We start from the raw sequence: 11,601 nt of genomic DNA, 5'->3' as shown, positions 1-11,601 counted from the left end.
ACATACAAGGGTAAATTGGAATAACAGAGAAGACAAGCACATGATAACGGAGTTCGGCATAGCCTACTCTCCGGGATTCGAGTATGAATCCAATCCACTATAGATATGGGAGATTACAGATCTAGAAGGAAAAACAAGGATTATGAAACACCTGGTATATGCAACCACTGATCTTCAAAAGACCATCGAGTGTTCGCCTCACTCTTGCGATCAGAAGCCCTCTCTTTTCATCATCAACAACCAACTAGAACCAGAGATACAGGTGACCGAAGATGAACGCCATGGAAAACCTCAAGAAGCTTCAAGAACTCGTAGCAGAGAAGAAAACCAGAAATCAGAAAAATGAGTTGCTTCATCGTGCGAGCCAACCCCAGCCCCTAATATAATAAGGCCTGAACCACAAGAACCAAAACCGGTTCAGTTCATCACTAAACATATACAAAATTACTAGCTTAACCCCAACATTCTCCCCCTTAATCTGTATTCCCCAAAAAACTAAATATAGTGAATTGGATGCGACCGTCATCATCCACGTATACCTGCACACACAAGACAAAAGAAAAACATAGTACAAAGCAAATAAAATATGCAAAATACCTAGACACACTAACCATGCAACACTAATGACTCCATGCAGATATACCATGCAACAGACTGCACCAGGTAGAGAAAACCCTAAACATAACTCATAACTCATAACTCATAACTCACTCATACAACAATGAAGAGCACACATGCACACACCAGGCATATATCCCAAAACTGAGATAAACAAAATAAGAGTTATAAAAATTTGGGCAGCATCTCCCCTAAAACTGCAACAAATGCAAAACCTGATAAACAAACAAATAACCACAAGACACACACCACAATCTAAAACAAGTAATATACAACTCAAAACTTACAGAACATATGTACTAAAAAGTAACATCACCAATTCCCAACAAATCAAGACAATGTAAAAATTTAGAGAGAGGCAATGACTTAGTACCACAGTCTGCAGGATTATGCTCAGTACTTACCTTTTCAACTAAAAGTGAACCATCAGTTATTTTATCCCTGAGAAAGAAGTATTTAATGTCTATATGTTTGGTTCTATCATGATAAACAGGATTCTTACATAAGAAGATAGCACTCACGTTTATCAATAAAGACAACAGTTTAATCTTCAAAATACCAAGTTCACATAACAAACCATTCAACCATATACTTTCTTTAACACATTCGGATGCAGCAACAAGCTCAGCCTCTGCGCAGTGGACAGAGCAACTATAGGCTGTTGTTGCACCTTCCAATCGATGCAATTACCGGATAACGAAAGAAATAAGAAGATAATGATTTCTGTTATCTACATTACTAGCATAATCTGAGTCAGTATATCCTTCAAGAATAAGATCACCAGGTGTGGACTTGAACACTAAACCTTTATGTACAGTACCTTTCAAATACCTTAAAAGACACTTAAGAGCAAGCCAATGTTCTTTACCAGGGTTAGACATAAACCTACTCAATACACTAACAGCATGAGCAATATCATGTCTAGTACATATCATAAGATACATAAGAGAACCTAAAAGACTAGAATAAGGGATCTTTGACATTTCACCTTTTTCAAAGTTATTCTTAGGACAATGATCATTTGAGAGTTTAAAATGTGAAGCTAAAGGAACATTTACATGTTTACAATCAAGCATGTTAAACTTCTCAAGCACTTTCAATAAATATAACCTCTGACCAATGAACATAGTATCCTCCCCCTTATCCCTATGAATCTCAATCCCTAAAATTTTCTTGGCTGTCCCAAGTTCCTTCATCTCAAATTCAGATTTCAGCTTGTTCTTAACATCTTGAATAAGACTAGAATCAACACAAGCAATCAATATATCATCAACATAAAGTATAAGATATAACACAACGGAATCCGAAATGAGAAAATATAGGCAACTGTCATAAACACTTTTCTTAAACCCTACACTCAACACAAATGAATCAAAACGTTTATTCCATTGCCTAGGAGCCTGTTTAAGTCCATAGAGAGATTTCTTCAACAAGCAAGCTTGTGATTCATCTCCAGCTGCCGAGATGCCTAAAGGTAGTTGCATATATATCCTTTCTTCTAAATTGCCATGAAGAAAGGCGGTTTTCACGTCCAATTGCTCTATTGTCATTTTGTTACGAGCAACAAGGGACAACAACAACCTTATAGTCTTATACTTGGCAACCGGAGAGAAAATTTCATCATGATCCACCCCTTCTCTTTGAACAAAACCTTTTGCAACAAGTCTGCCTTATATCTTTTGGAATTATCAATTCCATCATCTTTGATTTTAAATATCCACTTACAAGGTAATAACCTTTGATCCTTGGGCTTCTGAACTAATTCCCAAACCTGGTTCTTATTTAATGAATCTAATTCATCATTAATGGCTTGAACCTCTAAATCTTTATCTTTGGAACCCAAAGCTTCTTCATAGGAACTAGGTTCTTCTAACCCAATATCAGAGACAGAAATATCAGTCTCATGTGCAAAGTTGGCTACAAACCTTCTAGGTGGCCTAATCATTCTCCTAACTCTATCCCTGGCCAATTGGTAACTACTCAGATCAGGAACTTCTTCCACCTCACCAGAAGAAGACTCAGGAGAGGGCAATGGCCCACTCTCAATCTCAGAAACTACAACCTCAGACTCTTTATTACCAGAGCTAGGTTGAGGGGAAGTCAAGGGTACTTTTGGTATACTAGAATCAAGAGTCTGAGCAGGACTTAAGAAAACATCAGCCTGCCCTAAATCAAATTGAGTAAAGTCTGTCATTCTTTGATCAAGTGGATTCAAGATGGTATTGTCAATGGAAAGACAAGGGAACACACTCTCCCTAAAGAGAACATCCCTACTAATAAAGGTCTTAACACCAGGCACAGTCCTATCCCATAGCTTGTATCCTTTCACCCCCTCAGGATAACCTAGAAAGATGCTCTTTTTACTCCTGGGTTCTAATTTTCCAATACTCTGATGAGCAAAGGATTCACACCCAAATACCCTGAGGTAACTAAGACTGGGAGGTTTACCCCACCACATTTCCTCAGGGGTTTTAAACCCTAAGGTAACAGAGGGACTCCTATTGATTAGGTGAACAACTGTTGTAACAGCTTCACCCCAGAAACCCTTAGGTACCCCTGAACTGATGAGCATACATCTAGTCTTGTTTAAAATTGTCCTATTCATTCTTTCAGCAATACCATTTTGCTGAGGGGTGTATTTAACAGATCCTATGCCTTTGAATCCCTTTATCATTACAAAATCCATTAAACATTTCATTAACAAATTCTAATCCATTGTCAGTCCTTAATGTTTTGACTTTCCTTTCACTCAAGTTTTCTACCAAAGCAACCCATATACTTGAACTTTTCAAAAGTTTCATCCTTGGTCTTCAATAAGAAGATCCACACTTTCCTAGAGTAGTCATCAACAAGGGATAAGAAATAAGAGTTTCTACCATAAGACAAGACTGAAGCAGGTCCCCACAAATCAGCATGTACATATTCTAATATATCCTCAGATAAGTGAGACCCGGCTCCAAAGCTTAACCGGTCTTTGCTTACCTAAGACACATGACTCACAAAACTCTAAGTTATCAATGACATCCTTGCCAAACAGGCCTTGTTTACTTAGAGCTTGCATTCCTTTATTGCTTATGTGTCCTAGCCTAGCATGCCACACACTAGTGATATTTGACTCACTTGACAGGACAACAAGTATTGGAGATATTATTAAGGAATGTACTACCATCAAAAACATACAAACCAGATCGAGAAATGCCCTTTAAACATACATGAGATCCCTTAGATACGAGAAAGACTACCCCCGAGAGATACAAGTTACAAACCTAGCACTGTCAAGGCTACTAATTGAAATCAAGTTTCTCTTTAAGTCAGGTATGTATCTAACATCATGTAAGGTAAAAACAGATTTATTGTGATTTAACAATTCAACAGAACCAATACCAACTACATCACATAAATCATCATTACCCATCATAACTTTGGCATTATTCAACTCAGACAAGTGTGTAAACCAGTGTAAGTGTGGACACATGTGATATGTACAACCTGAATCTAAAATCCATCCTTCTTGCCTACTAACCTCGAAATGGTAAGCACCTCACTGATGTCTTCATAGACATTGGCTTGACCATTCTTGGGTCCAGGCATATCAGAATGGGTATTCTCCAATTCCTTCATTTTTCTCTTATATGCAAAACAGTTTTTCTTAAAATGTCCTACTTTCTTGCAAAAGAAGCATCTCTTGAGGTTTGCATCAGACTTGTTGTTCCCATTATTATTCTTATTGTTAGACTCATGGCTTTCAATTACTTTTCCCTTTCCTTTTGGTCTCCCTTGTTTGTAAGAGCCCTTGCCCTTTACAAACAGGTTTTCCCCACTGCCCTTAGTCTTACCAGAAGCCAATAGTTCAGACTCCCTATTCTTTAAGGCATCAATCAATTGTTCTAGGGAAATGTTTTGACATGCATATTTGATTGAGTTCTTCACAACAAGGTAATCATTATGTAATGAATTCAATAGGATAATAGACAAGTCCTGATTTTCCAATTTAGTCTTTTCTCCTGTATTGGCTAAGTCTTGAATCAGCTTCTTAAATATATCTAGGTTCTTGTCAAGGGTAGTTGTAGGGTCCATCTTAAACCCATACAACCTCTCCTTCAAATAAATTTTGTTACCTAGATTCTTTTTCTGGTATATCTGCTCAAGCTTGTTCCAAACTTTTATAGGGGTGTTGTCTTCATCATCAAGACACCTGATGACCCCATCTGTGATGTTCCAGAGCATGCAACCAATTGCATTCTCCATCACTTCAGTCCTCAAGACTGGATCAATACTTTCAAAGAAAGCATCTGGGTCATCAATTGATCTTAGGAGCTTCTGTTGAGCCATTAAGGCTCGAACCTTCCTCTTCCAAATCCCAAAGTCCCCAGTGCCATCGAACTTCTCAATATCTACCCTGGAACCCCCCATAGGAGTATCCAAACTTAGGTAAGTAGGGTCCCTCCCTAGTCCTACAGCTCTACTAGAGCCTGTGGTTATAACACTAACCACACTGGGAGGTGTATCCTCCCCTGGTAGACTTAAACCCTTTCTTGGCTCCACTTTGAACCCGGTACAAAACACTAATCAGTATATAAGAATCCAATTCACAAAACTGATTAATCAATTCTGAAAAATAAAGATTATTCTAACAAAGTGTTAAATAATCAATATTAATTAATCACAAAAAACATAATCTCAGTTTATACAAGTTATAAAAAAGAAAACAGCAGCCTAATAATCAGATGTTAACACCACAGATCAATACATACCAAGTATTAGATCAATACTAACACAGAAAGTTAGGCAGCATATAGTATAATGAGAAATTCAAGATTAAATGAGATTAATTAAAACCATAATCATATCAGAATCATCTACCTATACTCAGATTGTCACCCAACAGGTTATAATCAGCTTAACAGAGCATACCACAGTTATATGACAAAATTTAACAGAGATTTATAGGACCCGAATCATAGTCATAACACATACATATCATATGAGATGAAAATCAATTTCATACGATTAATACTTATGACAGAAATTGAATGGAAACTATAAAACAAAATTATCATTCATATAACAGAGATATTAGCAGCGAAAGAAAATAAAGAAATTAAGGAATAACCTGAGACAACCTTAACCGTATAGACAATCTTCAAATTTAGGATTTAATTGTTTTCACAATACCTAAACGAAGCAGGGACCATGACTGAGATGGCTCTGATGCCAATCTGTGATCGTGAAATCAAAATACCTCATGCCTTAATTGCTTCGGACCGAACATACAAGGGTAAATTGGAATGACAGAGAAGACAAGCACATGATAACGGAGTTCGGCATAGCCTACTCTCCGGGATTCGAGTATGAATCCAATCCACTATAGATATGGGAGATTACAGTTTAAAGAAGAAGAACATCAAGGAACATATAACCTGATATACACAATCTCTGGTCCTCAAAAGATCATCGAAGGATCGCCTTGCTCTTGCGATCAGAAGCCCTCTCTTTCCATCACCAACAACCAACTAGAACCATAGATACAGGTGACCGAAGACGAACGCCATGAACAGAACCCTCAAGAAGCTTCAAGAACTCGTAGCAGAAAGCAAACCAGAAATCAGAAAAATGAGTTGCATAACTCGTGCGAGCCAAACCCCAGCCCTAATATAATAAGGCCTGAACCATACGAACCAAAAATCCGGTTCGGTTCATCACTAACATATACAAGATTACCAGATTACCCCAACACTTTTCTATTATGAAAGTCTTCTCCGTTTCTTGAGAACCTGCGATTTACTCTGAGGTTAATGGGTCCTCTGTTTCAAGCAGGCGGTGGCAAATGGTGTTCGGATTAGAGGGTCCTCAAGGAAATAAAAAAAATTAGAGGCGGAAAATGCTCTTATGAAAAAATGTGAAAAACTTCAGTCTGGATCCATCTTCAAGATGTGCCGTTACTCCGATTAAGATTTCCAAATTTCTTGTTGATCTTGTTAGTTTCTGTCTGCAAGAGATAGCAGTCGAAAACGGCTGGCCCAATACGCGAAGACGACTCTTTTTTTTTTACCACAAAAAAAAAAGGATGAAGAGGAAAAAAGTGTTCTAAATTCTAATCGATTCAATTGTGGCCGGAGTTGAAGACGAAAAAAGACAGAGATGGCGGTGACGCTGAGGATGGAGACGAAGGAGACGAGAGAGAGAATTGAAAAGTTAAAAATGTGTATTTTTTCAGATGGATTTATGTTCATCCGATTGGAATGATTCACGTTTCACCGTTGGATTGAATTGTGAAGAAAATATACAAATCTTATTATAGAATAAATGTGAGGGTATTTTGGTCATAAAAATCACAAATTGTCCTTAATTGGTTTTATTGAATAGTTCAGGGGAGGCAGATGCAAAGTGTCTATCTTTTTGGACTAAAAATGACATGGACCAAACCTCAGGGGGTCCAGATGAAAATTACCCTTAAATATAAAGTGGGCTATCAGTGCTTTAAGGCATTTATTTTAGGGTGCTAGTGCAATTTGCTCTAAATATTATTTAGGTGCTAGTGCAATTTACTCTAAATATTATTTAACATGCAATGCACATTTTTGCCTTTTGCTTTAATTTTTTTCTGGGGTAATCAGTAAGTTTATTCAAGATGAATAAAAGACTAGGCCAAACTGAACTCTAATAGTCACGTAGTGGAAAGGGGCTAAACCCTCTCTCATCCACCAAAGAGTGTGCCTTTTGAGTTAGGTGACCTGCAAATGCAACTGATCTCCTAGGAACATACAGAGCTTTGAAAATTAAAACTTTACGGGACAACACCTAGATATTTTGGGTACTTGGTTCAATAAAATCTGAATGTAGAATTGAGCTTTATTGTTAATTATCTTGATTAGAAATTGGTTATCGATTCCAGTTTGACTTGATCTTGGGGTCAACAATTGTGTGTGGCAGACCAGCTTTGAGTGCTAGACTTTTGTTAGAATTAAGAGATCAAAAGGTAATATATTTAGAAAAATCTTATGGAAGTTAGTTACCTTACTAATTATTCAATCTTTTACTAATTAGTTTACATCCACACCACTTGATTGATGAAGCTTAGGGTAGAGATTCGAGAGTTTAGCAATAACATATACAAGAAAAGTAAATCGACCCCGAGGGTGGTTCAGTTGGCAAAAGAACAATGCTTCCACATAGGAGATCAAAATTCGAATTCCCTCAGCCCCAGGGGCAAAGCTCTACTTATATTAATTATATAAAAAATTTGGTAATATTTTTCAAAATTAGATTGAACCAATTTTCAACTAGATAAATTCATTCCAAGTCATGCATTGGTAAACATTATTTAGAAAGTATTAAAAAAATATATATACATATTTCAAACTATAATAATACAAGGGGAGAATGAAAATGAAGTAAAGTGAATAATTTTTTTTTTTAAAAAAAAAAATTGTGTTGTTTATTAAAAATGTGAATCACATGAGAGTTTTAAGAGTACTTCATTTCATTTTTTTCTTCTAGTGATTTAGAACTATTTTGTTCCTTAGCACATTATGCATGACTGAGAACAATAAATAATCATACAAAATCTACATAGATAACTAAGAGTGTTTGTGGTTATTATGATTTTTTATGGTTATTTTTTTTTTTCAATTATCTTTCTTAAAAGAATAAGCATAAGATGCTGGAGCAAATTGAAATCTACCAACATATATTAAGAGCAAAGTTTAGGTAATTTTTTTCTTCTAATTCGAGTATTGATTATTTGCATCTACCATTTATGTTTCTTTCAGCATTAAATTAGATTAAGAGGAAGCATTTCCTCTTTTGTTGTAGAGATTGAATGAGAGTTGTTATTACAAGAGTTGTGGCTCAGTTTTAGATCAGAGAACTCATCCTAGGAAATTGTTGTTCGTTTTAGGCAACAAATTAATGACTAGTGACGTAAAAAGGCCTCTTGGTCAATTTTATTCAATGTCGAGGAAACTTCCAATGGCGGTTTTCTTGCTAAATCGGGTATATTTGGGTGGGGAGAGAATTATATCTATTTAACCCTGGACTCAGATTAGGGTTTTAATCTTAGTCATTCTACTAGCATTTTTCAGGTGTCATTCTTTTGTGTTCGTTTTAGGCAACAAAAACCCATCTGATCGTTATTTTTGATTTCAATGAAATTTCTTGCAGGTTCAAGATTTTCAATTGTTGGTTCTGATCTGCAAGATAAGTGTCAGTGTCTCTATCAACATTTTCTGTCTTTAGTCTTCTTTAGTCTTCTCACGGAAATGTTGTATAGGGTAGATGAGATCCATCTGAAGATTCTATTGTAATTACCTACGGGAAAAAAATATATAAAGAAGACTATATATTTAAAGATCAGAACCTATTATTGTTTCTATTCAATTTGCATGTTTATTAATTAAATCGTTAATGTTTAAATCTTATCATCGCTTAATTAATGTCATCCCAACCCTTAATTAATGTAATGTACGTATTAATTCTTTACTGCCATTCACAAATAACTTTTGAGATTCATGGCAAAACTGTAGCATATAATGGGATGATTCCTATGCTGCTCTTGCCGCCGCCGCCGCCGCTTTCAATTTCCGCCTCGTCGATGGCAAAACGCCGCGGCGCCCGAGGTTTTTCAAGTCTTCCGCCCGAATGGACCATGCTCGAGCAGATTCGCTTCTCTACTTTCTTTAAACTCTCTTTCTCCGTCCCTGAACCCGAAGATCGAACCTACCTACGATCGTGTCAATCCAAAGAACGAGAAGAGAAGCGCTTGGAGCGCTTTAAAAATCGCAACTTCTTCAAGATTACCACTACAGACGATCCCGTCATCCGTCGTCTCGCCAATCAGGATACACAATTCTTTCTACTTTGATGTGAGCTGCTGCCAGATTGGTTTATTCTTGGGATATTGTGATTCAGCGTGTTGGGAACAAGTTGTTGTTCTTTGGCAACTTGATCGGTTAATCCGTTAACGAGACGTCGCAGGAGCCCTTGCCCGAAGCTAAGGAAGATATCAATTCTGCTTATGCTTTGAGTGTTGAAGCCGCTTACATTAACCAGAATTTCTCGCAGCAGCTTTTGGTTAGGGATGGTAATAAGGTTGCATTTGAGGAACCCAATCCTTTTGCTGCCGAGGGAGAAAGAGGTCGCTTCTGTTGCTTATCGTTACCGTAGGTGGAAGCTTGAGGATGATATGTACCTTGTTGCTCGGTGTGACCTTCAGGGTGCCACAGATGTGAAAGGCCAACAGGCCTTCACGACCTTGAATGCCCTTAATGAATCCGATCCCAAGTATTCGGGCGTTGATTGGAGGCAGAAGCTTGAGACGCAAAGAGGGCGGTATAAGCTACAGAGCTGAAGAACAATGCCAACAAACTGGCCAAGTAGACTGCCCAATCACTGCTGACAAGTGCAGACATGATGAAGGTGGGTTATGTTTCTAGGGTTCATCCTCGAGATCACTATAATCATGTTATCTTTAACTGTGGCTGGGTATAAGCCGAGGGAGTTTGCAACCCAGATTAATTTGAACACTTCTAACATGTGGGGAATTGTCAAGTCCATTGTGGATTTGTGCATGAAGTTGGATGAGGGAAAGTATGTTCTGGTGAAAGATCCATCGAAGCCGCAAGTTAGGATATATGAGGTTCCTGCAGATGCGTTTGAAAATTGTAAACCCAAGCGTGATCGATAGACTGAGATTTACCAAGAAATTAAAGCAAGATTGATGATGGAGTTCGATCCAGTGGACCTACGTCTCCGGGATTCAGGAATGGAGTCCAATTCTAATATGGGATTTGGAAAACTTGCAGAGATCAGAATGGAAAGTATGTTCTGGTGAAAGATCCATCGAAGCCGCAAGTTAGGATATATGAAGTTTCTGCAGATGCGTTTGAAAATGATTATGAAGAAGAGTCATTGCCCGAGGAAGAACAGGTGCAGCCGATGGCTGAGGAGGATGCTAATGGGGGAGAGGCTTTGGCATCTGCTGACACTGTGGAGGAGGAGAAGATTGAAGCTCAAGTCTAACAGGTAATATTTTTTCTGTAAAGATTATTGCTCAATGCCAACATGTTACATGGTTTGTGCTCCTTGCCTTGCCATTTAACATATGTAAATGGAAGAGAGAGCTGGAATAAAGAACCAACATCACAATAAGCCCATCCAAAACAGAATAAATGATGCATCTACCCAAAATTTTGAATTATTTGTTTATTAGATTGAATACTAAATGCTTTAAGTTTTTTTTTTCCTTTTTTTTTGAGTCTTTTGCAGAACCAGGAAGTGCTTTGGTACATTTTCTGGAAAAAAATTATGCTGGAAAATATGTTGGTGTCAAGACAGCAAATTGTTAAAAATGATAGTAAACCAGTGAGAAAAGGGAAAAAGTTGGTTGTTACAAAAGTTTGATTTTTGCCTATCTTTACTTATTGAACTTGTAACTCACACGAATGGCTAATGGACAAAAGTTCATTCATGAATTTGGAGGTTTTTCTATTATCTTAAATAAAAATAAATTAGATGATGCCAAACAATTTAATAATGAAATTTCTCATAATGGCCCATGGGTAATTATCCAATAGAGCCTAAGGGACCAGGAGTGCCTTTACATTTTCTGGAAAAGGGTTTGGGGGGGTTGGGGGTTTTTTTTTTTTTTTTTGGGTCTATCCCATCTGTCATCTATATCTGGACCTTTCCTTAACTTAATTCTGGCTTTAATACATGGATGCATTATCCACCTGGCTATGTATGCCCGTGTATCCACACAAAGACAAATAGCTTTACATAGGATTAGTAGCCAGTTTTCTCTGATTACTAGTCTTATTTTCAAGGACCTGTATTCTTGAAGAGCAGCTCCCATGCACAATTTCAAGCTGTTTATCCATTATTCCTATTCCTATTCTCTTCAAAGCTTATGGTTGGTCAAAGAAGAGAGAAAAGAGTTGGAATTAAATTTGACAGTAAGATCAAACTTAAGTTCTACACTCAGAA

General features: G+C 37.3%; 1 pseudogene; it reads left to right on the top strand.

The window, feature by feature from the left end:
- Positions 1-9,150: 9,150 nt before the first annotated feature.
- On the top strand, positions 9,151-10,638 carry LOC149016206 (eukaryotic translation initiation factor 3 subunit D pseudogene; annotated as a pseudogene).
- Positions 10,639-11,601: the final 963 nt, after the last annotated feature.

This window comes from Hakea prostrata, chromosome 5, assembly GCF_041222555.1.
Source record: "Hakea prostrata isolate BN-2017 chromosome 5, UWA_Hpros_2, whole genome shotgun sequence".
NCBI classification, from domain to species: domain Eukaryota; kingdom Viridiplantae; phylum Streptophyta; class Magnoliopsida; order Proteales; family Proteaceae; genus Hakea; species Hakea prostrata.
The sequence above is the reverse complement of the archived record's forward strand: the minus strand, read 5'-3'. Positions and strand labels throughout refer to the sequence as shown.